Here is a 27,669-nt window from a genome sequence, read left to right on the forward strand (position 1 = left end):
TTTATGACGTTACCAGAGATAGTAAACATCTTTATTCGCGCGGTCGCAATAAATGAGTTTTTACGCTCTTTCTATATAAATTGAACTTGCAAAATGCATACCGCAAACTTCTCTCGTTTTTTTGTCGCATTTGGCTATTAAGCTACCGTGCAATTTATCTCCAGGAGTGTGCTGCACAATGAGAATGAATGAATACGCTGGACAAGTCGGTGATTAAATTATTTAGAACGAGACCGCGAAGAACGAGGAACACAAAGAAGACGTTTTCGCGAAATTCGTTTTGCACGAGTGTATATATTCTCTGTTCGCGCGAGAAGAAATTACATGTGATTTCGCGCTACCGACGTCGTTGGATTCAATATGGTCGGGCCGACGCCGCCGCGAGAAGGGAATAATAGCCTCGAAGCTGCGATACTAATTCTACGTTAAGGCACGCTATTCGATCCGCGAAATTACACCTCCTCGCTGATTTGTTTCCCATTGCTGACATCGTTACGAAGTATCATAAATTCTCATATAACTGCGCGAAAATGCTTTATGCGCCACGTTGCTGTAGAATATTAAAAAAAAGAAAAAAAAGTGATCAACACAAGTACCCACGGGATTCTCGTTGATTGCTTTCTTAGCGATCTGACGCAGTCGTTTTTTATTGCGGCGCTCCGATAATCTCGTCGAAGCGCATTTTGCACAGTACTCTTATGTTATTTCCATGTATACAAAATGTTGATATTTTTGAAATACTTCGCGCGATTTAAAATATTTTTCAATAATTTTACGTACCGCAACGCCGTATAATTTTTAGAAATTTTTAAAAAGCGACACTGATAATAAAATATTTTGAACGTTAATAAAAAAACGCAGAGCAACACAGTCTCGGCAAACGCGTTATTTGAAATATATTTATTACATTTTATTATATTTTATTACATTTTATAACGTTTCGTCGTTATTACATTATTATTTTCCCACCGTATGTATATGTGACTGTAAATAATATTTTCCGCATCTATATTACGGAAGAAACGTTTGTTGTGTGAGATACGTGCAAGAGCATCTTTCCGCACACACGCGGTAGGCGCATTTACGGCGCTTGATTAGAAGATTAAAATTTTTTTTGACATTTAATTAAAATATATACTACCGAAATTCTCGCTTGTTTGAAGATAGCAGATGGCAAGCTAAACGAGAAGGAAGTCGCCGCTAAAAGAAGCGGCGACGCGGAGGACAACGACCGAGAACAAATTATTGTACGTCCCAACAGAGAGAAGAAAGTAAGTCCTCAGACCGGCTGACGCGACGACGTCAACAAACGTCAGCTGTAATTTATAACCCCGCGATGAATAATTCCTCGATTCTATGGTCGCGCGAGGTTGAGACACGCTTGCTTTCCAAAATGGAATTAAATGTTCCGGATTACCGCAACGCGCGTAACGCGCGCAAGACGTTCATCGTCGTCGTGTAATAAGAGTCGTCGCGCGCGAGAACAAAGGGAGGGAACAAAAGACGATAATCAACCGAGAGTAATATATGTTATTAATTAAATCGAGGTTCGCGCGCGCGCACGAATTGTTTCCGAAATAAACCGAAATACATACCGCTACATGTAGCGCTTTTATTTGTAACTCTAATAAGCACCACGTTCCGTAATTGCGTTCGTTAATAGTAACGATTATTATTGTTGTAATCGTTAATAAACACAATATATTACGGATCGTTAAATTTTCAAGCGATACATTGCGGCGACTTTATTAAATGCGCCGCAATTGTACAACCGCGTTCTCTGACCGCTCTCATTGACATCGAGAGCAATATTCGATAATTGCTTATCTTCTCGGCACGAAATTATCGTTCTCGTTGACGAATATTTAATTATTTTCTCGTTTAATTCTCGTTGTTGCGTTGGAAATTTGCGCTCCAATTTTTTTATCGCGCGGATACGTTAATTCACATTGTTTATTAATTTGGTTTACATGTGATATTGTCGTATATTGTCGCAGTTATCACGTCAAGTTTGCGCGGTTTTTTTGTTGATTGTGTTTCGTGTTTTCGTCATATTGTTGCGTTTCGAAACGCCAATGTGTCGAAACAAACAAGAATGTTTTACTAAGCAAAATAAAAAACAACGAAAAAAAAAGAAAAAAAAAATAACACGCCTGCTAATTCAACTCTTAATTCGAAACTTCCACGAGGGGGTTTCTCGTTTCTCTCGGAGTGGCGAGAAACGTACGTTTAAAAATATACCCTCTTTCTCGTACTTCAACGCTTCGCAAGTGTGCCGCCCCGGCGCTTCGGCCGGTTACGTCGCGTTTTAACCACATCCGCATACGTTATTCGAGAAGAATACTTCGTCGCGAGTTGCACAGCCATCTCAACGGTAATTGGACTTTTTCGCGAGGGGTGTGATTTTCTCGTTTTTTTTTTTTTCCAACACGTGCTGCTGTTATTACTGGCACGAAGAGGTGACTCGCGGGAGAGACAATAGTAACAACGCAGCAGCAACGCAGTTTCGTTTGCATGTGTTGCGCGGCAGCAGAAACAGCGTAACGTGGGATTAAATACGAATACTGACTTTCATATCCTCGTCACTTGTAGCGTTCGCATAGATAGCAATCGCTTGTGGCTTGTGTGTGGTGTGTATTATAAAGTAAGTACGAAAACAAAATTTTTTTCAACATTGTGCGAGCGCACGATTGAACCTTGTTGTGCGAATAACAATTGAATTTCGCGTCGATCAGTTTGGAAATCTAAATTCAAGTCGTCGTCAATTCTCGTCTTTTTCCGCGATTTTGAGGTTTTTTATGTTGAATATGGAGATTGGGGATTTTCTTGAACAATAATAAGTTTATACTTCTCGTTTATAGAGTCAGAAAGTAAATTGCGAGAAAAGGAAAAGAAAAAAAAAGCAGAAAGCGATCAGTTTTGATCTTCATCAAAGTTTTAAGCGGAGCTTTCTGTGGCGTAATCGACTACGTATGTGTATTTAATTAATTTTTATGTGTATGTGCGATAGATTGTCTTTCTTGTTTTTTTTTTTTAATATTGAAAAAGAATGTTTCAATAACACTAGCACAGGCGCGTGCTACGCGCACGTTGTTATTGTTTTTATTTTAACGTGGTGTGCCAGTAAACTTAATTCGTCACCGCGATAACAGCTAGTATATACGTCTCTACAAACCATATAATACACATGTCAGAAATAACGCATGAAAATCAAACTCAAAAAATAAGAGAAAAAGGGGAGAATGAAAGAAAAACAACACGTGACAAGGAAAAGAGTAAAAAAGAGAATATTGTACATATTATATATAATATTCTATATCTATATATAATACATACACACATGTATATATCCTGATACGAAAACATTTACAAAATTATGTGACAAAATCTTGCACAAAATTGTAATTTGCAATTATATAGATATATTTAAGAAAATAGATGTAAAAACATTGATCTTTTATAAAATATTTGTAGTTGTTTCCAAAATTACTTTTCAAATACTATTTCGGCAAAAGAATAACGATATTACGAATCATCTTAACAGTATATTTTGCAAACTTAATTTCAAAAAGAAATTGTCTAATTGAAGAAAAAATTTCAGCTATATATATATGATGTTTAAAATATGTAGAAATATAATTGCACACATATGAAAAAATCACAACTCAATTTTTGACAAATATTATTTATAAAATTGTATTTCGACAAAACTGTTGCGTTACGGCGAATCATCTTAGTGCAATCATTTCAGAATCGTCGTTATTCACGATGCCATTTTTGTGCAATATTTTCACAATTTGCCTATTAGGGTATATATATACAATAATCACACGTGACCAAAGTCAGAAACTCCGCCGCGGTCACCCGGCCAAGATCAGTGACCCCGCCAAGATCGCGCGGCCGAGGTCAGTGACCCCGCCAAGGCCGCGCGACCGAGGTCAGTGACCCCGCCGCGGTCACGCGACTGAGGTCAGTGACCCCGCCAAGGCCGCGCGGCCGGGTCAGTGACCCCGCCGCAGTCACGCGACTGAGGTCAGTGACCCCGCCGCGGTCACGCGACTGAGGTCAGTGATTTTACTGTAGTATATATGTAATACATATAATGCAATATAAAATATAATAGTATAAATATAAATAATAAATAATAAATTATATATGTATAATATATATATATATTATATTAAAAAAATGTTATATATAATATAAATTACAGTCACGTTACTTTAATCATGTGTTGTTTTTCTATTCTTTCTTGTCACGCGACTTTACTTTAGTCACGTTTTTAATTTTCTGTTAATATTTACTGTCTCGATTTTACTGATTTGATTCGATCTTGACTCGACTCGACCAACCAACCAAGAGGCAAAAATAGATGCGATATATTTGATATAAAAACACGCACTTCATGGTACATATGGATTTTTTTTATATAGGACTAGCAGACAGTGGATTTTTTTATATATAGGATCATTACGTATTGCAGCACAACCTCATCCGACCAAATACACATATACATTAAGTATATTATAAAATATATCAGAAAGAGAATGTGTGTGCAAATATAAAATATTTCTCCAAACAAAAACCCCTGAAACTTTGTTCGTTGTCGGATCTCTCTCCGCGATTTCGGTTACGTGTAAATCGCAATCTGGAAATTGCAATGCCCACGGCGCGACGTGTAGGAGATGCCATCGATATTTTGTGCCGTGAACTCGGAAGATAGCATTTTCGCTTCTTTCCTGATGCCTGCTCTCGTCTCGGTGTCAAACAAACACCCCGGGGTTAATCGTCCGAGGACGTTTATGGACGACGGTCGGGTTTCGATCGTGTCACGACCGAATCGAAAGGCGAATCGCTTGCCTTCGTTCGCTCGCCTTGGCTCGGCTTAATATCACAGATGAAAGTGAGTTTACTGGCGCGCGCGCGCGATGCGCGTCCATCGGTAAAAGGATGCGGGTCGCCTGCCTCTCGCTCTCTGCCACGGAGGAGAAGACACTTCCTCTCGACCGCGCGCTCGCAACCCGATAGAAGACGGATAGAGAGGCGTGGGAGACCGTGTCATTCACTGTGGGCAATAGCGCTTACTATACGGTCGAGAGCTATCGGTACGTCGCATCGCGAGAAACGATCGAAAAGCTAGCTGTTGCGCGCGCCATGCGGTTCTCCTCCGCGCGCGAGATTCTGCCCGCACACAATATGGCATCAGTTTAATACGTGACCCTCACGGTGCAATTCGCAAAACGTTCCGGATGTCTAGTCGGGTATGACTACATCACCCCGAGGCGTTCTCGCATGCATTTCCTCTTTGTAATCTTTCAGTTCGCGATTCGAACATGACTTTCCATCGCACGAACTCGATTCGCACCGGTCTTTTTCGCACAACTTTTTTTTCGTATCACCTTATGAGAAAATTTTTTTTTTAAACGGTAATAAATAAATTTAATTTTGGTTCGAAGAGTCAAGAACGAGAATCGAGAAGTATATATTGCGAAAAAAAAAAAGAAAGTGAAAAAGAAAAAGAAAGCGATCAGTTGGTTTTGATCCTCGTCAAAGTTTTAATTGAACTATTGACGTTTTCTCATTGAAACTGTTTCACGCCTTTGACATTGAAACGAGAATAGGTACTAGTTGCTGTGTTTTTTTTTTTTTTTTTTTTTTTATTATATCAGCTTCAATACATCTTACCGAGCGAGAGAAAGCGCGTGCGTGCGGAGTACTTGAAACAGTAAAGAACTCGTTTCGTAAGATTTTTGCGATCGATCTTTAGAAACGTCAAGTCTCTGACGAATTTGGAAGGCGATAAAATTGAATTTCTTTCGCGGTATCAAAGAGATACGTTAACTTACTTACTATTTCGTAACGCGCATTATGATGTCATTCGAGATGAGAAGAACAAAACTCGAATTAATAGAAGAGTTAAATACGTCTGTGACTATGAGACTACGTAAGAATAAGAAAAAGTGAAAGCAGCAAAGACTAGATTGGACTAGACAAGCTGTTGTTGATCGCAAACGCAAAAATGAAATATTTCGCACGTCCTTAACATATTATTATTATTATTATTATTATTATCATCATCATCATCATTTTGGGTTTTACGAAATTTCTCTTTTTCGTACACGCTTTTTAGATCGCAATTTTCACGCGTTTCTCTCTTACGAATTTGTGCGCGAACTTCAAGTTTAAAACCGTATAATTACTCCTTGTCCTCGTGCTGCAATTAATAACGATTAGAAAGTAAGAGTTTGAGTCAGTCTGCATATGCGCACGTGTAGCGTAAACGTGATAATAATACGACAACACGTATATATATATATATATATAATATGCACACACGGTAGGATCCTGGAGAAGAATCCTAGATAAGAATCAGAGAGTCGTGACACACCGAAAGTTCATATAGCGATAGAGAACGTGCGCGCGTCCTGAATGGAGCGTTTGCGGTTTTAGATGTAGTCGAAGAAACGCAGTATCGGCGACACACGTAAGTAAAGTACGCTCGGAGCAAAGTATTACGGGGCGGGAGAATTTTATCGGCAAATAAATACTTAACCGCGCGTTTAAATATTTGACGTTATCTTCATTGCGCCCGCGATAGATTTACGAAACCCGGAGGGGTACTTTTAGAAACTTGAAAGAGAGAGAGAGAGAGTTAGAGAGAGACAAGCGCGTTCGGAAACATAAACACGACGAATTTGCGAGATGAAATTTCACGATGCGGCGCATGTGCGCAAATAAACGCACGAATTTAGAAACGTTATTACTCTGGCAAATTAATATGTATTTTGGAATATGTGATACGTGTTGATTTAAACTTGTAAAATGTCTACGTGTGTGATACGGGAAAGAGAATCCGCTAGCATAAGATCTCGGTGCTCCGTATCTCCGTTACTCGAGTATATTCCTTCCTTTGCTCGCGAGTGTGTGTGTTCGCAAGAAATCTATTAAACCCGTGATTTGCTTAGAATACCCGAGAGTAAAGCGAGGAGACATTGTCGATTTGCGTTGCAATTAGTCACATCGATGATAATTTCTGAAATTAGATTTTAATTGGCCGCGTGGAAAAAAAAAGACCGCAAACAGCTCCGACGCTGTAATTGCATTTTATACACAACACACACATTCCCATAATTAATTATTCCATCATCGCGTTCTTGGTCACCCTGTATCTCTATTATCCACGCATTTTTGATATCGCTTACGTAATTTGCATTTCGCTTGAATCGTCTGGCAATCGCCGCCTCCTTTTATGCGATTATAGCAATTAATTTCAGTGATTAAAATTCAAACGGAGCGCACACACTTTAATGACGCTCGAAAATCGAGAATTATTCAGCGTTTAGCGTTAACGGCGACTTAACGACGGTTTAAGTAATCCCAAATATAATGCCTCTTTTTTTTTTTTTTGTGTAACCACCCAGCTTTCTCCGCTAATTCAGCCTCCGAAGATTGCGCGCCTTAGTTTTTTTTTTTTTCTTTTTTTTCGCCACGATCGCGCAACTTCTAATTTTCTCGATCTCAGCTCATTCATTTTAGACGCTGTGCCACGCTGTGTGTCGCGTACGTGTGTTCACGTGTGCGTGTGTTCGCACCGACGATCTAATTACTCACGTAGAAAAAAAAAAAAAAGTCTAAGACTATATAGGAAACGCGATATAATAATGAGAATCTCTCGTGAAAACTGAAGCGTCCTTACTAAAGATAACCATATATATCTTTTTATAACATAGACCTGTGTGATCAAACATAGTGTTTTAGCCTCTAGAAATATATATTATCCCGTTATGTACTTAATTAATTAATTTAATTGACAAAAGAGATACAATGCATTTTATTTCACAAAAAGCGTTCTGTTGAATCTCTCGTAACTCGCGAAATGTACGTTTTGTACGCAACGAATCGATTACTCAGGCGTATGTCGAATATATATATATATACGGTTTCCAAAATTAATTAACTCTTTTCCTATAGAAAACCTGTGTGTGTAATCAACTACTCATGTGACTATTAGCTCACCCAACTCGTTATCGTATCGCTCGACTGTATCGTGTTGCGAGAACGTGTTTCTCGGCTGCGAAAGGGTTGATAAACCTCTTATCTCGTTCTTATCAGAACGCGCCGTCGTCCTCAGGACGACGATGTCGTGATCACGATCTAAAGCGTTGGAATCGTCGATCAACTCTCGGCCCTGCTGAATGTCGACGGTGCGCCGCGCCGCGCGCTGCCACGCTGCCGTCGTCGCCGTAGTCGGTGGGGATGGAAATCCTGGCGGCATGAGGTCCGCGCGCCCCACGGGCGACTCGTCAGTATCGTGCCGCGACTCCCTCGACGACGAGCGAGTCCGCTCTCTCCAAGTTCCTCTCGACGGCTTCTCGACTCGGAGACTTCTTCGGAGACTTCTTTCTTATCTTCTTTCTTCGTTTCCTTCTCTTATTTTTGTTTATTTATTTTTTTTAAATTGTTCTCTTCGCCGCCGATCGTTCGTTTGCCTACACGGGATCAGGCGCGCCGTTCGCGCGCGTGCGACGTTTTTTGTTTTCACCACCTTCTTCGATTGCCGCGGGGGACTCCGATATCGGCGTCCCGGAGCCGGCCGCGTGTGTGATCCGCGGGAGAGAGATTTAGACGAGGTCCGAGAATCCAGGGATAGTGGATCACCGCCGAACACTTTGATTCACGAGGCTCGAGAGAGAGAGTATTAGGTACGGCATGTTTTTTTTATATATAATTTTGCAGATACATCGCGCGCGTTAAACCTCTGAATGTTGATAATTTACGTCGACAAAAGGTTTTGGTCGAAACACAGGGACGTTTGTTCATTTAACCGCTTGTCTCAACAATTCGCATTATTCTTCACGTTCGAGCGGATCTTCCTTCCGAAATCCGGAAGAGCAGTTAAATTTGCTTTTAATGTATTGATAATTTTGAATCGTACGACGCGACAGTACAATGAGATCCAACGGAGGTACATACAATATTTGCGCAATTTGAAAAGTTGCTAAAAAAATTGTGAGAATGTTTATTCAATCAACGGCTTATTTTAACATTCGCATTTCTCTTCGCGTTCAAGCGGCTCTTCTTTCTTGAAATCCCGAAGGGCAATTAAATCAGAACAAACATGCGAAAAGAGAAGTCTTATATTTCACTTTTAACGTATTGGTAATTTTGAATCGCACGAGAACGATGAAATAACGCTGAGGTATACAATATTTGCATAATTTGAAAAGTTGCTGATAAATTTTTGCGCGCGTATAGAAAATTTATAGTTAGGTCTTGCGATCAATGAATGTGAAATGTAAGACACACACAATTTTCTTTAGACAGACGTTAGGAATAAGTAGAATGAGCTGACATTTGAACCGACAGGTACGTAAAATTGAAACTGACATTTGCATCGGAGAAACGATTGCAAATGAAGAAACGATTCTATATTCGCAAAGGATAAACACACAAAAATAATTCTGCTCCACATCCGATCGATTGTCACATTTATTCTTTTGCGCTTTAAATAATAATAATCAAAGTCTCAAGTTGCGGTATATATTCGCGATTTCGCGCGCGTGACTTTGAACATATAAACGAAATTATAATTTCTCGTTTAAATATTGGAGCGCGCAATTTATTCCCATCCCCCCCCTTGTCGGGATTTGTTCGCCGTCGTTATTTATCTTAAAAAGTGATCAACGCCGCTCCTCTCTTTAAAGTAGCGCGCACCACTTACGAGAGGATTTCGCGCTCCAAGTTCTCGCACACACAGTTCGTTATTCGGAGTAGAAAAGGAAAAGGGCGATTGCAAATAGTATCTCGCTCTCGTTGCGAGATACGCAGCGCGCGGCGGTAAATTTCGTCGAAATTCACAAAATTGCGCTCGGCACGAAAATTGTTCTAATGTGTTTTCGAGTGAAGGGTCATTTTCGCGAACTCTCGGGAAAATTTCAATAGCTCGGAGAGATAGCACCCGCGAGCTGATGCTACTCTCATCTCGCGACGGAACGGTCTATTGTTTTTTTTTTGTTAAGACCGTTGAGTTGTTTAACAAGCAATCTCTCTTCTTCAGGCTCTCTTGGCAAGTTTTTTTTTTTTTTTTATCTCAATGATAACGGGTCGAATATATCGCGTGACAAAAAATTTGCGAAAAGTTTTTGTTCTCCGCTGTTTTGTTGTCTCGTTAATATTGATTTTAAAAACGCGGGGATGTAAATCCTGACGCCTCCCCTCCGCCCGCGTGTTGTTTTTATGCAATAAAAATAGCCGACGATATTCCACGTTTATTTATAAGTGCGCGATAGAGAGCGCCGCGCGTATAAAAGCCGCTGCGTGAATGTTGTACAAAAAAAAAAAGAAAAACTATATAACACACAAATGAGGAAAATGTTTGCATGCAAAATGTTCATCTCTCGGCGCGCGACACACTCTAGCAATTAACTTGGGCGTGAATCGGATTTTGATTGGAAATCGTTTTTCGCATTTAAACACCATGGTTGTGAAACTTTTTCGCGACTATATATTTCCGAGCGTTTTGCCGCTTAATTGAACGACACTATTACCATTCGCGGGAGAGGGTTACGCATCTCTCCTCCGTCATCGATTCGGGGGTTTCCCGTTCCCGAATCGAACAAACTCTTTGGCGCGTTTCCACGCATGTCGCTCCCGCGCGCACATGCAGCGCCATTTTTTTTTTATCGCTCTCGTCGTCTCTCGACGCGCCAGGAAAAGCGCAGTTTTTTCAAATTTACATAGCAGTCGCCGACGTCATGAGGAACGTTTTCCGTGCGATAACTTTTTATTTGTTGTACGAATACGGTTCATTACACGTACGCGCGCGCTCGACATCGGTGATATATTGTTCGGCGTTCGTTTTCGGATTTACGAAAATGTTTATCTTTTTCGCACATCCCATGTTTGCATATCCACAGGAGTAAGAACTCCGGATAAAAATGATTTTCGAAATTAAAAAAATAGTTCAACCATCGCGGAATATTCGCGGGGAATTGCGTTAAACTTTGATTTCGCGTCAAAGGATTTCAGACAGTTCGTGAATAGTTTAATATGGAAATGCCTCGAGTATTCATGTTATTTGTAATACATCCGACGTCACATATACGCGATACGCTCGAATACCGGGGATACATTTGCCTCTTCCGCGTCCATTTGTTATGTTACGCGAAACTGGAATATCGCATAACGCGGTTTAATAATCGTAAGATTGAAAATCATTGGCTGTCAGCAACGTCATGTCGGCAATGACACGCACTTGTCAGATTATCGTTATTGCCTTTTCGTTGTTGTTGACAGGCTCGGTTCAGCCGAGCCTATATATATTCGCTAAAAGGCTAGTTCGCGCGCGCGCGCGCAATATAAAGGAAATTTCACTGCTCCATTATTACAACAACGAACTGACAGGTCCTTCCGAACGTCCTTCGCTTTCTCTTCTATCTCTCTCTCTCTCTCTCTCAGCTGAAAACCGCGTGCTTATTAAATTATGGCTACGACGTTCGTCGATTAGAACTGAAACAGTTTTTGCATTTTGTTTTGGTTTTTTTGTATTTTTATATAAATTTTTCACGTGACGTCAATTTTTTTTATAAAGTTATCTCGATTTCGTTCGAATTAGCTTGAGAGCAAATTTTTTTTATAAACATATTGCTCTTCACGTTTGGTATTTCAACGTTTGAATTTCAATTTTATACTTGGAGTCACATGTGAAAAAAGAAATTTGCTGAAAATTAGTTACCGTTTGGCTGGCAAAAAATTGGTTAAAACTATTGAGATATTGCCGACAAAACTGTTTGTTTATGAAACAAAAACCACAGTAAGGTCAACCATTTTTTTGCCGATCGCATAACAGCAAAACTGAACTTTTTTTCGTGTAGCAGAGAGAGAGAGAGAGAGATAGATAGATAGATAGACTGCTTTATTTATATTGCGCTCTTTGGGATAATCCCCTCAAGCGCACAAAAGTAACAAAGTTCAATGATATATAAAAACAAAATTAAAATATGTATAACAAAAGAGAGAAAGAGAGAGAGAGAGAGTCTGCGAAAGAATTAAGTGCGCAGTAATTACTTTGTACTTGACAATTTATCTGTAAGTCTCCGGGCTAATGTTTTCTTTTTATTTCCTCTGAGTGGAGATAGAAATAATACATTATAGAGTAACTTGAAAGCCTGCAGGTGCACGGTGTAAGCTAAATTTCACTTTCTTATTATCGAGGCTCTTATAAGCAGACGGGGCAAACTCAATTTGCACGATCACGCCGACAGATCCTTCCAAAAGTCCTTAACTTCAGCTTCTCTACTCGTTAGAGAGGAAACCGATGTTTCGCATAGAGTCTGAATATAGTTAAAATCCACACAAGATGCAAACACGTTTGATCTGTATACTTTTGTGACATATCACGTTCTTGTGAACGACGCGTAAATATATATACGCGTTTGATATATATTTTCTCTAATTACTATTTTAATTGTATATTTTTTAAATTACATTATCGCACATACACGTGTACACAAATCTTTTTAACGAAACGTAAATTATATTATTATACGAAACGGTAATAAATTAATTAGCAATCAGTATTACTGCAATTCAGTATTATCTTCACATATATTATATGTATAGATAGTAATTATAATAATCATCGAGCGCGCGCGGGATAAATTGCGGAATGCAAACTAGCGGTAGAAAAAAAAAATTGTCGAAAAAAAAATTAATTTACAATTTTTTGGAAATTGTTGATTTAAAATTCAGTGCAAAAATTTGACACTGAGATATTACATTTTACGCGTTGGCCTTTAGAATCTCGTTCTGTCTTACAACTAGGTTACACTCGTAAAGAGATATTACACACTTACATACATATGCTAATTAATACACGAGCGATCTGATTAAAACGAATCTCTTTAAGTTTGGTCTCGAGTCTTTGAAATGAACTCACGCTCTCGATGTCGGGAGCTTCGTGCTATAACGGAGCGCCGCCCCTGGGTCGAATTCTCGTCGAGGGTCGCCATAATTAATTAATCCGGTCTGGCTAATTAATCTGCGCTCGTCCGGGCGCCAGGTGAATGAAGCGCGCGCAGAATGCGGTGTCGTCGGACAAAGCGCCGAGGGATCGTTAGGCAATACGTCATAACGAAATGTGTGTGTGTGTGTGTGTGTGTGTGTGTGTATGACCGATTTTTGCACGCGAAGTTTTAGAACGCACGCAAAGTAGTCTGTGAAAATCTCGTCTCTTCTCGCTCGTCCTTTTCCTTTCTATACTCTTTCATCCTCTCTCTCTCTCTCGTTTTGTGTAGTCCTGACAGAAACATGGCGCAAAAGAGTCTCACGCTGTGTGTGGGGCCAACACCGCGCCGCAATTACAAACGAGCGCGACACGGGTGTAACCGCTGCCGCTCGTCGCGCTTCTCTTCTCGCGAGAATGCGAGAGAACGGCGACATTCTTGGCCGCGTTAATAAAGCAATCGAGAATTTCTTCATCTCGTTAATTGTTACACGTGTACGAGGTCGGAGAACGTTTTTTTACCTTCGCGCGACCCCCAACAAAAGCGACAACAAGTTTTTTATTCGATTTATATATTCGCGTGTGTATTTCGCAAAAATTTAATTCCCTAAGTTTCGCGAAACGCGTTCTAACCCTGAGACATCTTTATGTGTTTGCACTCTGGGGTTTTTTTGGGGTAATGCGCGGAATGTTCTACTTTCTTGCAATTATATAGCTCCTGGTTGTTTGCCTCGTTCAAATCTCTCGCGCATCTGATCAAGATCTTTTCTCTCCGAGAAAAACATTCGATTTACAAAATTAGTAAAAGTTACAGACAGAGAGATACGCGCGGATTACAAAGTTCAGAAAATGTTACATAATTTCGCGATGAACAGACGTTTTACACATCTCATTTCGCTCCCTAATTGCAAATTATAGCTTAATTAATGAGAAATGAGAGATATATATACGCGCACATTGAGTGACATATCGTCTATTCGATCCGTCTATTTCTCCATTTGTCTTTATGACTGTGATTTGGCACGTATCAGTTTCCGAGTTATTATCTCTCCGGATCGATTCAGGCGGAGATATCACTTGCTGCCGCCAACACGGCGCGTGATCAGATTAGACTCGCGGATTGCCGCGATTAAATCCGGATTTTAACCGTATTTAACCCAATTCCAAGAGTGCGACACCTCGAGAAAGAAAAATCGCGGAAAGACGATCGTGAGAATTATTAACGGGCGGTTGTTCGTCGTCAAATCGGCCGTTTAATCGAACAAAACAGCGGACAAAAAAAAAAAAAAAAAACGATTTTCCGGCGCAATGAATTAACGCGATTGAAATGAGCGAGAATAAATTCGCGCATGGATATTTATTTATAACCATATCGGCGAGATAAATTCGCGCACTTATATTGATTGTAAATGGCTCGCGAGATATATATATATATATTTTTGCGTCGCTGTGATACATCATTTTATTGGAGTTTTTTTATTTTAACGTGAAATTGCACCTCGCGACTCGATATATTCTCGAGTTGCAAACCTCCCTGACGGACGCGTAATCACGTTATATCGCAAAAATAGAATCCGCGTATCACAAAACAACACAAAATGTTTTCCATTTTGTGATTAAAACACATTCGCGCGTACGATGTGACAATAACACATTCGCGCGAATGAATAATTTTGCGTTTTTTTTTTTTTTTTTAGTTTTTATTTTCCGCGAATCGAACGTTCGTCGCTTTACAGAGATAGAGAAAAGCTTTGGAAATCAAATGGATATAAGTATATCCACGTGTTTTCCTAAATTGTGCAATTATCACAACGATCGCGGCGATCGCGTTCGATGATAATATCGCGCGGGCGCGCTTTTGATATGTAATTTAATATGTAACGCACGAATCACAAGACCACAAAACGTAATAATGAGATCTCTCTCTCTCTCTCTTTCTTTCTCTCTCTATAGCATATCGAGATCCGATGCATTTTCGAGGACGTGCTTTTGCTCAATAATTCGGCCGAGTGACGTTAATCGCGCGCTCTATGTAAATGCCTCCTGCTTAGCATTACGCGCCACGTTCATAAGCTCGTTTTGTGACAAAATTGTAATACAATGCGTGTGTATGTGTGTGTGTGTGTGTCTGTGTGTCTATACAGAGTATAACATAGGGATTTATTTAATAATCTCTCATGAGGCAGAGGGTCTATGATGGATTGCGACCGCTATTTTATACCGCAGTTGTACAAATAATTGAAAACCAAAAAAAAACAAACTGTCTCTTGTTTCTCTTCAATGTGTTTTTGTTAATTACAAACAAAAACGGAAATGTGTGCTATCTCTCTCTGGTGTATCAATTTGACGTTGAACATTGTGCGAGAGAGAGAGAGAATTTAATCGCTCTCGATTATGTCTCGAAAATCTGCGATAAATTAGCTATTTGCTCCCTTCGGAAATTTCATTCTCGTGTATCGAAGATGCGCGCGCGCGTTTATTTCTTGGCGATTGCACGCGCGAGCTTGCATTCGTACTTTAAATTGAACCGGGAAATAGCGCCGGGACTCGGAGGGGAGGAAAGGGGACTTACATCAAAGTTTCGATATAGCCGTAATTCCCAATTTGCCGAAGGTACTGCGCGCGGAACGTCGGCGGCCGGTCGTCCGCTAATGCGATAAACGATCACCGGACGCCTGGTTTCTGGGCTGTACTACTAGCTGCGTCCGGCCAGTTTCCACATCAAAGTGGTGTGACTCCCCCTCCCATCCGCCCTTCGCCGCCACGGAACAGGATTCGCGCGACGGACGCGAATCCTGTTATCGATAAAATGCAATAGCTTTGACGTGGGTATCGAATATAATTCTTCGCTTTATGAAATCTTCCTTTATATTTGAAATTGCGGAGATTTACTCCAACGATGCGTAACGACAAGGTGATTTGCGTGTACGAGAAATAATGGAATACTGAGTATTTTTTTTTTTTTTTTTTTATAAATGTGCTGTTTGTTTGTTTGTTTTTTTTTTTAACAAAAGACAAAACGATTGATTAAAAATATTATGTATGTGCATCGTGCGACGATTTTGTAAATCTATATTTTGTGTTGAGAAAGTCTTTTTGGCGAAGGTGTGATTGTCTCATCAGAGAGATCTTTCAAACATTACAAAAAGATCAACGTCTTCTATTAAACGGGACGATGAGCAAACTGCGGCGCTAAATTTATGCGTTAGCCGGTCGGTGTTGCGTTATTATATTTTCTGATCTAACAATATACGTATGAGGGTGTGTATATAGTTAAGTAATACATTTATAACAGGAGGACGCAATTTAGATAGATACGATAAGGAGAAATCGATGCCATCTTGCTTTTCCAACAAATCTACGCAAGATGTCAATAAACAAGAATATATTCTAAATATATTTTTATTACTTTTAGTATATATTTTTTCTGAGAAAATGACATTACACACGAGGGTGTCGATATAAAATATGAATTTTCAAAAAATAATAATTAAAAATATAGAAAAGTTTTACCTATCGTTCGCGAGATATCCGCGAGTCGATTTCACTTCGAGATACATGATAGTTCGCGCATCTCAAAGATTTCTTTCGAGCAAAATACACTGTTGTTCGAGTACAGAGTATATGTGTGTGTGTTAGACAACTGAAAACTTATAAAAATTCAATTCAATCAATGCTTGCTGTATAAATTTTTTCTGTTCGAAATGTAAACAGGTTTTATTTCAAAGCATTTTAAATATAAAAATATTCTATTCAATTAAAACAAATTGTTAGGGGAGCAATTTTTTATGCTTGGAGAAACGCCGCGGTTGTGGGACGCGTATCGCACACGCAAAATTGTTTATTAAAAATATCGTGCGCACACAAATTTTATTAATATCAAAATGTTATTAATATTGACATGTTATTGGTGTCAAAAGCAAACAAGTGCGCTGCTATGTTTACACGGGGATCTTTGAATTTTTCGTGGTATTTGCCAGTAGCTCAAGTTCGACGATAACAACGACCGAACAACATTGATCGACACTCGTGTGCCACCGAGGGAGTATATCGGTGAACACTTAAAGTTATTGATCTGATGTATATCGATATATATATATATATATTGTATATATAATATATATATATATATAGCGCGCAATGTGCAATGTGGATCCCGCACGTACGCGACTTGATGCCGCAACCATATCGATATCGATATTACACCCCGCGGCATGGCGTTTATACTCCGCGCGTGTGTCTGGCTGACAAACTTTACGTGCCAGGTTTTACTTTGACTTCGAGAAGTTCGACGATAAAACGTCGTTGTGGGAGAACGCAATTCCAAGTGTTGCCGTTAAATTTCCAAATTTATTGTCCCAAGCGAAATATCGAACGAAATGCGTGCGCACGCATTTTGCGACGGGAAAAAAATAACGTTTACGAAAGCACATTTAAAAGTTAAATTACTTTCTCGAAAGTCATTTGTTCATGAAATTGGCTCTTGAGTTTTTTTTTTTTTTTCGTGCGCGTCTCTTTCCTCATACTTGCGCTCCACCCACTTCTCTTCTCGGTTAAAGCTGAAATAATTATCGAATTAGCATCACAAAGAAGGAAGGAGATGTGTGCGTATGTTAGCCTTCTCCGAGCTAAGACGCGCTTAGGCGCTTAGGTTTGCCTCGCGTTATCTGACCGTCTTTGTTCCGACATCGGACTTCCCTTCTGAAGCGACTATCAGAAACGTGAAACTCGCGTTGTGTGTTCGGAGAATCCCCCAGGCTAGTTGTGTCGCGTTAATTTCAAATTCACGCAGTGACTCGCGTAAAATCTCGTTTGACTCAAATTCCGAACTGTTCTGCTCCTCCTTCTCTTTTGAGCAAAAATTTGACGACAATTTTTAACATATTCGGGAAATAAAATTTGATTAAAAAAGTGCGGAATTTTTGACCGTAATCGAGGAGAGATTTAAAGCTGCAGATATATATATATATATTCGTTGTTAAAAGCGCGAGGATGGACGGAGAGAAGATTTCCGTGAAGTGAAAAACTCGCTACAGTCAAATTAAGCTACAAACCGCGCTAGTTAAGAGATAACTAATAGAACATAAGTGAATTAAGGCTCGAATTAAATCTCCTCGCCGCGGATATTACAATGCAAATTAGTTGCGGAATATTTTCTCCTCGTTACACGTGATGTCCCAGATCCACGTGGACGCGTTGCGCGTCCCTCTTCCCACGCATTATTTAACGAATTCGGAAATTAATTCTTCCGCGAGAGATGTTCTCTCTCTCTCGTTCGTCTTTTTTCTTTGTTTGCGCGCGCGGACAAAGCGAGCGCGAAAAAATAAAAAAGATCGACGATCGCTGATTCGCGCGAATTTTGAAAAAAAAAAAAATTTCTCAAAAAAATCTCTCTCAGCGACGGAAGTTATTTCTCGCGAAATTGCATTTGCATAGTTTTGCAACATTTAATATATCGTTAAACTTTGCGAGAGAGAGAGAGAAGTATGCAAAAAGGCATTTCCCCGGGGCTGTACAGAGTTGAATAGGTGGACGCGCTAAAAGGAAATCGTTGTTGGTTCGATCTCGAGATTTCCTGAAGCTCTCGGGTCGTGCCGTCATTATGAGCTTTTTGCGCTTGAATACCGCGATATAAAAGAAAAGCTCAATATCTTTGTACAAAAAACGGCGAACAATACATTCTTGCGAAAAAACGTTACAGTGTTATAGAGAGAAAGAGAAAAGACCAGAAAAGAAAAGAGAGAGAGGGAGGGAGAGAGAAAGAAAGAGAGATTGATTGATTGATTAAGCTTCATTTATTAAGCGCTCTGGGAAAAGTCTCTTCAAGCGCAACATAGTCAAAAGAAAGATAACAATACAAACGATGTAAAGGAAGGTACACCAAAGAAAAATTAAAAAATGAATTTATAAAGAGAGAGAGAGAGAGAGAGAGAGAGAGAGAGAGAGAGAGAGAGAGAGAAAGAGAGATTTAGTGTATTGTATAATATTTCTTACAAATTCTTCGACATAGTGTTATGTAAAAGCAATAATTTTACAATTATTACAACTAATATTATGCAATTTTCACATATCATGCAATTTATCATCTAATACGCGTGTATACATGTCTCTCAATTACATGTGGACGGTAAAAATCACGACATTCGTCGCGCACGAGACGCATCATGACAATGTGGATGCGTTGCAACAGACGGCCGTATAAAAGTATTACGTACGCAAGCGATTTCAATTATAAAACACGAGGCGAGATCGACAGGAAACGTGTCAAAAGTTAACGGTGTACGAAGAGAAATGCACAGCCGGGGTATGTAACCGCGAGGGAATTACCTAAAATCCGATCCCTCGTCGAGATTCCGCACGCGAGATCGCGAAGAAGTCACGTGCAATGCGCAAAGTATGGAAGGTAGTGGAAGAGTAGAAATACCCGGAGATCGCGCGACGTCGTCGTATATATCCGCGCGCGCGCGCGCGACGCGTTGAAATCCGCGCGGCGCGGATGATTAGTCGGCGCTCGCCCATGGGTTTTTCAAGACGACGCGCGTGGGAAAGAAAGTCTTTTATTTCGCGTTCGTGAAAGCAGGAAGGCCGTATATCCCATTATACGCGCGCGATTATGGCACACACGTATCTGCGGCAACGCGTCTTCTCTCTGACGTGGTGCCGTCTCGCGTTACCGTTCCTTCTTGTTTGAGTTCGAAATCAGCCAGGCATGCCCACGGCGGCGCTTCGTTACACGCGCGTGTAAAGCGAGCGCGCGCGACGTGTACATGGCGCGCGAGGAAATTTATTGTACCTATACACAATTCGCGCTCGACGACGCCGCGGATCCTCTTTCGCGGATTCGCAACAATTGCGAAAACCGGAAGATTTAATTCAAAGCTGTCGATTTAAATTTAATTCAAGCGCCGTTCGAGATTTAATTGCATGTCATTAGCGACCGGCTCCGATAATTTTATTCATAATGCAACTCTCGAATAATTAGCTATTAAATCGTTATTTTGGTCGTTTTCGACGATGACCGCAGGGGCAAAATGCCCCTGCCGCCGCCGGTGGATAGGAAATTGGGTCACGGGAACTAAACTTTGGCCCCTTGTATCCTCTCTCGCCGCATGCTAAATGCGGCTGGCTTCCCCCATCTCTCGCGCTGTCATTAAACGCGTTGGCCTCTCGCGCGCTCTAGAACAAATAACGCTAGAAATCAGAGATGTGAGAGAGCGCTAAATGCAACACGCTATTAAACAACACTGGTGAAAATACGCAATATGCATTAATGAGTCTTTGGCTTATTGCTCGCGAAACATTTGGTTTCAAACTACGACGATGACAAACGTGTGACGGTATTTTATTTCGCGTCAACAACGTTTGAAGTACATACACGCGCGTATATATGTTTCACACCAACTCGAGATAGTTAAAATTATTGCGCGAGATAAAGTTACAAACCGGATGAAAATTATATCAAAGCATTTTTTTATTTAATATATTTTCAATGTTTCGCAGTATTTTCTATACTATTATTGCACTGTTTAATTTTCATTTTATATGTTATTTAATAAAACGACACAACGGTGTATCATATTTCAAATTAAATATAATCTAAAAAGAGAAAATGATTGAAACTTTGATTTTAATCAATTTTGACGTAACAAAACATATATTAAGAGAAAATTGAAAATATTTTAATGAAACGCATCGGTTCGCGTGGTCTTTTCACGTGTTACGCAGATTTATTTCCTAATTCAAAAAATTGGCTTTTTTCTAGGTTTTTTTTTTTTAATAATTTGCGACTGTACGAGATTGTTCAAAAGTTCTAATCTCGCGCGCGTTGCCAGGGACAATGGCAATTGCCTCTCCATCGAGGAAGGAGAGAATAAGAATCTCACCAACGAATCCGCCGAATATAATAGCTTCTGGCTTATTATCTGTTTTTCTGATCCACTGATGCGAATTTTTTTCGTCGAAGGCGAAACTTTCATAATTTCTTGCTAAGACACTTGGTATTTCGAAAAATTTTGTGGCGCGGCCTTCCTCCTTCTTTTACTCGCGATTGCGTCATTTCCCTTAATTCAAAACATGAGATTACACGAGTCCTCCGCGCAGAGCTTGCGACACAGTGACTCAATATGAGAAAATGTAATACCCTGAGAGCGAAAATTGGCAGTTCGAAAAGCAAAACGACCTTAGGGATTTGAATACGCGGATACCGTGATGATAATGACACGTGCGTTCGAAAAAAAAAAAAAAAAGAAAAAAGTCGCAACGAGCAAAACGACGACAAGCGCGGATCAACAAAAACTCTCGCGTTTGTATTTTCTATTTGCGTTGATAATTTGTATAATTTGTTACAGGAAACTCCAATATGCAGAATAAATTATTTTCTATTTGCTAAAAGTATCAAATAACGATGATAAATATACAAATTTAGGTACGGGCATAAACGCGTTTCAATATTGGATAAACGTTGTTCACATCATGCATCTGGTTTGTGCGCTGCTTGTGAATATTTTATATCTGCATTTGCAGTTAGCAAAGCGGCTCACGACGAATTCGGATATAGCCGAGAGAAAGAGAGAGAAAGAGAGAAATTTTCTCCACACATAATTATGAGATAGTTTTTTCCATGCGAGAAAATTGCATTTGGGAGTTAACGCGATTCGCAATTTCGGAGTTGATTACGAGAACGTCCGCCCTTCGATTGAGTTGCGGTATCGAGGTCTGTATTACCATAAGCGAATGCGTCCGAGTGAAGCTCGCGCGGAGCGAGTATGAAACATTTTAAAAATCGACTCGTTATTTCATTTATTTCGCAAAATAACACGAGACCGTTTTTTCAAAAAAAAATATATATCGTATTTTTTATGTTAAAATAAATGTCAAAGATTTTTCGAAAAGCGCGCGCGCAGTAGGAGAAGAAGCCCAAGATCGTAAAAATAAATCACAATATTTAACACGCTCGTAAAAGCTGTTCTGGCTAATAATCATTGTTAACTCAATTGGATGTAATTATCGTTCTCAAGTGTTCCAAATCAGCATATAACTATCGTTCTATTGAGGCAGAAGAGACGAGAGAGACGAGAAGAGACGTTAGAGCGGGACGCGGGGTGAACGACAGAGCAGGGGAGAGCGTTGGCATTTGCATAATATGGGAATCGCTCCTGAGGCCAAGCCATTGTTCCGAGCGCGTCTATGCGCGTTGGCGTAGTATGTGAGAAGATTCGACGAGCGGAAGAATATCCGAATACGTAACCCGGCGATAATAATTACGTTCCTGTTCCACGTAGCGCGCGGCGTGCTGCTTGGGCAACGCTCTCTTCCTTTCTCTCACACCGAATTGGTTGCACGGGAAGGAAATTCTGCCTCGTACTCTACTTGTTTAAAGACCTCGTTTCGCCACCGATTGATCCGGCGATCTGAGAAAAAGGAGAATTGACGACGTTGAGGGAAGGAAAGAGAAAAAGGAAGGAGAGAGAGAGAAAGGGAGGAAAAATCCTTGTTTGCGGAATGGGAAAAGCCGAGGATTCTGTGCCGGAAGCGACATTTCCGATTTTATTGGCTCTCGAACGACTCATTCGCGAGCACTCGAGCGATTAGCGTCGCTCGCTAATATATATACCGATCAAATGTGAAATCTGTACCATTTTGAGTCCGCATCGCTCTTTGAGTCAAGGATCTCCGCGCACTTTTTGAAAACACACCGATAATTTCCGTGCCGAATTTATAGGTCGTTGAGCGAGTTGACCGAGTACTTATACAGTTGACGATTTTCGCAACCACACGACGTAATCTATTCAAATGACGTAATTTGATTCGATGTCAAACTTCCGATTTCGTTCGTTTTCGGTCGGAACATTACGCAGAGGAAGAAGTTTTTCAGAGCAAATGTTTGTCAAAACTTTGAACGCGTTTTTTTTTTTTTTTCAGCGACACTGATCAAATCAAATTTTAATATTTGCGCTGAGACCCCGGTGTTTTTTAAAAAAATATTTTTTTTTTTAACGAAAGCGAATAAAATTCCGTCGGACACGAACTAGACAATTTGACGTATTAAATTGTCATGTGTTTACATAAACTTTTTCGGAAGGACATTATTTATATTTGTTGGTACTTAGCTTTAACGCGCGAGTTTGTTAATGTTTTTTTCTTTTTTTTTTTACTTTTTCTCGAGTTTCAATCTCGAAACCATGTAGAACATCAACGGGTATCTAAGTACATGTGGTACACGCTAGTCGCTATACGCTATCTTTTCTCACTTGTATGTTTTGCATTTACATACAAACCCACGTTAGGCGTGAATACCTTTGAAGATTTATTTCTATGTGTGTGTTCACAGACGCGCAAGTGCTCTCACGACTAAGTCAACATAACCGCATCGAATTTAACAAAATGATCGATACCAACTGTGTCTCTCTCTCTCTCTCTCTCTCTCATCTTCTATTTACATTGGTACTATTTCCGATAGTACTCGACCTTCCGTTGCATTTAACATCTTATCGCGAATTCACCGAATCATTTGATACTTCTCTTATATTTTCTCTTATATTTTCAAACGAAACCCAATTTTGTGAGAAAATTAAAATGTAATATAAAATATACATAGCCACCCGCGCGCTCTTTTAATGTGTGTTTACAATATAAATGATGTTTAATAATGTTTTCAATTTTCCATTAATATCGCTTGTCCGTAATGATATTTTCTTTTTGCTTTTTTTGTCCTTTTTTTTTTTTTTTAATATAAACTTAATGAAAAACAGGTTTTTAATTTTCCGGGAAAATAACAACAAGATGTTATCGCAGAGTTTTTATTATCTCGTCCAAATATTGAGTTAAAGCTGATTAGTAAATATTATACGTAGTTGTGCGGCGGGTTCTGCGATATTACAAATTCCAGCCGCGTGAACCGCGCGCAAGACAGAAGCGCAGCTAGGGAACTGCAACATCTGCTTAAGCTAATAATGCATCTAATAGCTTAACGCGTCACGTGGAACAATCGTTAATAATAACGGCAACACGTCTCCGTCATCTGTGATCGCTATATCGATTGATTCGTTTCGCGAATCCACGATGCCCGCGGAATATGATGGCGGAAATTAAAAACACCGTTGCTATTACAGCGCGGATTATGAGCTAGGAGGTCGGCGGGTCCTCAATTACGGTATGACCGGTAGCGCGATAACATGACGGGTCGTTACGAAAGCGAACCGTGCGATTAAACGTAACACAACGAGGAGGTGGCAAAGGATCTCTCCGTGTCGTGATCCGCGTTCGTTGGCTGATTTCGGCTTTCCGATCGCCGGCCGACCTTTCGCCATGTCATAATCACACGAGTCGCGGCTTTTTCACCGGAGCCTAATCGACACGAAAAACCAGCTGCGACGAGGAACGTATTTCGTAATAACAATAACAACCGGGTGTACCGAGTATCGGTATAAAAAAAATTTTCCTCTTCTAATAGAACATACGCGGAATTACACGGTACGTTTTTAAAATTCGATACCACGCCGCCGTGATAGTCGCTTTATTGCCTTGAACGAGGATCACTTAAAGCACACTCGCGCGCGATTATCTTGTTTCGTACGACGAAATGCCATGGCGATCCCAGAAAATGTGCGGGGGCTTCTTCTTCTTCTTCTTCTTCTTCTCGGTCCTTCTCGTGCCGCCGATACTCCGTGAGGAGCTATAGAGGAAGTAATCACCCGCGCTGATTGCGAAAAACCGCCAACCGGCGCGAGCGAGGCCCCTCGTCCTTTCCACGGTTGCTTGCACGCCACCGTCTCTCCTTCTCCTCTGCCTCCTCCTCGTCTGTGCTCGCTTCGTTTTTTTTTTTTTTTGTTTCTGTTGCGCATCATGTAGAACGGTAATCGATCATTTACATTGTGTCGATTAAACTGTGGGATCGAGCGTTTCTCTTCAACGAGACGGGATTTCGGTTCTGTTGATCGACAAGACTGATACATCTTCGTTGCCGTATTATTTTTCTCGAATTTATTTATTTTTATTTTTGAAAATAATCCGCAACTATTTGCGCGACGCGATTTTTATTTTTATCTAAAAAAAAAAAAAACAAAAAATCACCACGCAGAGATAATGAAGTAGAAACCATTTTGTCCGTTTTGTGACGTGAAACGTTGATATATTTGTGTCAGTAACAATAAACTTATTCCATTATCGAGAGAGAGAGAGAGAGAGAGAGAAGGAAAGAAAATCAATAAAATGTTTTTAATATATGATTTATACGATGTATAAAAATATACAAAAAACGAAACGCTTCGAACAAACAAATAAATATGTTACATAAAAACAATTTTAAGCCAATAAGAGAATGCTCTTCTGGGGATTGTTAATTAAATGAGATTTATCATCTCTCTCCATTTGTGTGTTCTATATTTGTTCGCTTACAATGTGAGAAGAATATGAGTAATCGCACATCAAACTTTGATGTCGCAATCGCGAACAAATGGGACTTCGTTATTAGTTCTAATAGAGGAGCAATTGCTGTTTCTTGTTTTAATTAAATTACGGATTCGACAGTCGCATTGCTTGCATTTGCATTGTTAACCGATGACGTGCGCAAGGTGCGCAATCAAATCTTCTTCTATTACATCCAATTATATTTTTTCTCTCCTTCCGTTGCTTGTTTGTTGTTTTTTTTTTCCGTATGAATGTCAGCGCGTCCAACTTGACGAAAACACAAAAGGGACTCGACTCCTTCGTTTGATTCGTTTTTTTTCCTTAATTTTTTTATTATTTTCGAAAAGGGCGTGCGATAAACCGTGAACTTTCTCGACGTGTGTGTGCGTTGAAGAAACAAATTGACGCTCTGACGTAATCGCACTAAGGTTAAATCCACCATTAAAAGGATTCTCTCATTGATTTCTCTCCCCGTATCTCTTTTTCTTTCTCACCCTCCAATTAGATTTTTTTTTTTATTTACTTTCGCCTCACCAAAGCTGCGAGTTATCGCGTGAAATTCGAGATAATATAAAAATACGTGTGTGTGTGTGTACGTGAGGAGACCTGACCCATCCTCCCGGTATATATATTCTTTCCCAATCGCTATTCAGCGCGGAAGACGCCAGATGGCAACGATAAGCTAACGAGCGCATTGCGCGTCGGAGAAACGCATCGGACGAACTGAAGTGTAACTCCGTAAACACGGGAGAAATGTGCCGCGACAAAGAAAAGGAAGACGCTTGAAAGTATACGCCACGCGGAAACTCGGCGACGTAACAATTATCTCATCCGCGTCATTACTTTCTAAGTTTCTAATTAACCGCGGCGGCGTCGGCGGCGGTGGCGGCAGCTCGCCTGCCGTGTACGCAGTATCGCTTATTAGAGAGAGGTGTTAAACGCGGATCATCATTTCAAAAACCGCAAAATGTTTGTTTCGAGAAAGTTAATTCACATCTTGCATTAGTGAGAGAACTTAAATTCGCGCGTTACAATCTCGTTCGGTTTACAATCGCGCGCAATATTTTTACGATGAAATGTGCGATATTTTTTTACAACACGCGTACACGTAACCCGTGAATGTAATGTAAAATGTGTGCGTACGTTTTAGATGCGGGAAAAAATTAGTTTTAACGTGTATCATACTAGGTAGTAGCAACAAATCATTTTTTAAATTAAAAGTCGAAAACACATCGCGGCTAACATTTATAGACCATTGACGTTTTGTGAATTCTGTTTTTTTTTTTTTTTTTTGTCCGGCATGTTGCACATTTTTGCAGATGTTTTTTATTTTAAAACAAATACAATTAAATTCGAAAAAAAACACAAATCTCGCAACGTTTTTATTTTTAACATTCAACAATTTTGCACGTAAATTTTAAATTGAAATTTCATTGTTAACCGAGTAAATTTTTGAAAAAAAAAAAAAATTAACGGAACAAAAACTAAAAAAACGTTTTTGTTCTCAAAGCGTCAAAAAGTATAATTTGCAAAATGTTACGGATAATTTTTTATTATTTATATAAAAAAAAAAAAAAAGAAAGAAAGAAGACGAGAGATGTGCTCTACGAGGCGGCGCATTGTATAAATTTGCCGGGAAATTTCCTAAGAGACTTTGTGGTGGAGAAAGTGCGCGACTTCCGAGACATTTTGCATTCACATGCAGAACTGTATCTGCGGCGGGCGTTGTGCGCGCCACATTAAGCGCTCCATTAATGAGCAGCGAAGTTCGACGCGGCGAAGCTGCGGCTCGTAAGCCCGGATGGAACAGCCGGAGAGTCGCACTTTCTCGGCCATTCGGGAGTGCGGTCCGTTCTCGTCTCGGTGTTCTCTGATAAACCTGGAAGATCGAATCGTACGGCGGAGTTGCGGAATTTCTCTCTCTCTCTCTCTCTCGTCGCAAAGCGAAATAGAACGAGCGAGAATAATCTCTCCGCGATTTATCGTCTCTCTTAAATTAGACGTCAAAACCGCTTTAGATTTCGAACGTGTTTAATTCTTCATGTTCACAACGAAGAAAATGGACTTTTGTATGAAATTGTGCGGTACACGTTTTCATCATGTGAACGCCCGAAAGCGCGCGCGAGAATGTAGGTGACGATAATCTACATTATCACAACTTCACACCAGAAGAGAAATTGGAATAAACCGTTTTCATAAACCGCTGATAATTAGCGGCACAATTAGGGATGTTGTTTATACGTTGAGTTGGAAGCTCC

At 40.0% G+C, this 27,669-nt stretch overlaps 1 protein-coding gene across 2 annotated transcripts in view; it reads left to right on the forward strand.

The window, feature by feature from the left end:
• Positions 1–8,321: 8,321 nt before the first annotated feature.
• Positions 8,322–27,669, forward strand: part of LOC109856993 (mucin-5AC) — a 39,987-nt gene continuing 20,639 nt past the window's right edge. For both annotated transcript variants that reach the window (XM_020432808.1, XM_020432809.1), the window contains exon 1: positions 8,322–8,702. The gene's annotated coding sequence lies outside the window, so the exon portion shown is untranslated. The remainder of the gene's footprint in view (positions 8,703–27,669) is intronic.

The sequence above is a fragment of the Pseudomyrmex gracilis genome, unplaced genomic scaffold (assembly GCF_002006095.1).
Source record: "Pseudomyrmex gracilis isolate BER0280 unplaced genomic scaffold, ASM200609v1 scaffold_139, whole genome shotgun sequence".
Taxonomy (NCBI): Eukaryota; Metazoa; Arthropoda; class Insecta; order Hymenoptera; family Formicidae; genus Pseudomyrmex; species Pseudomyrmex gracilis.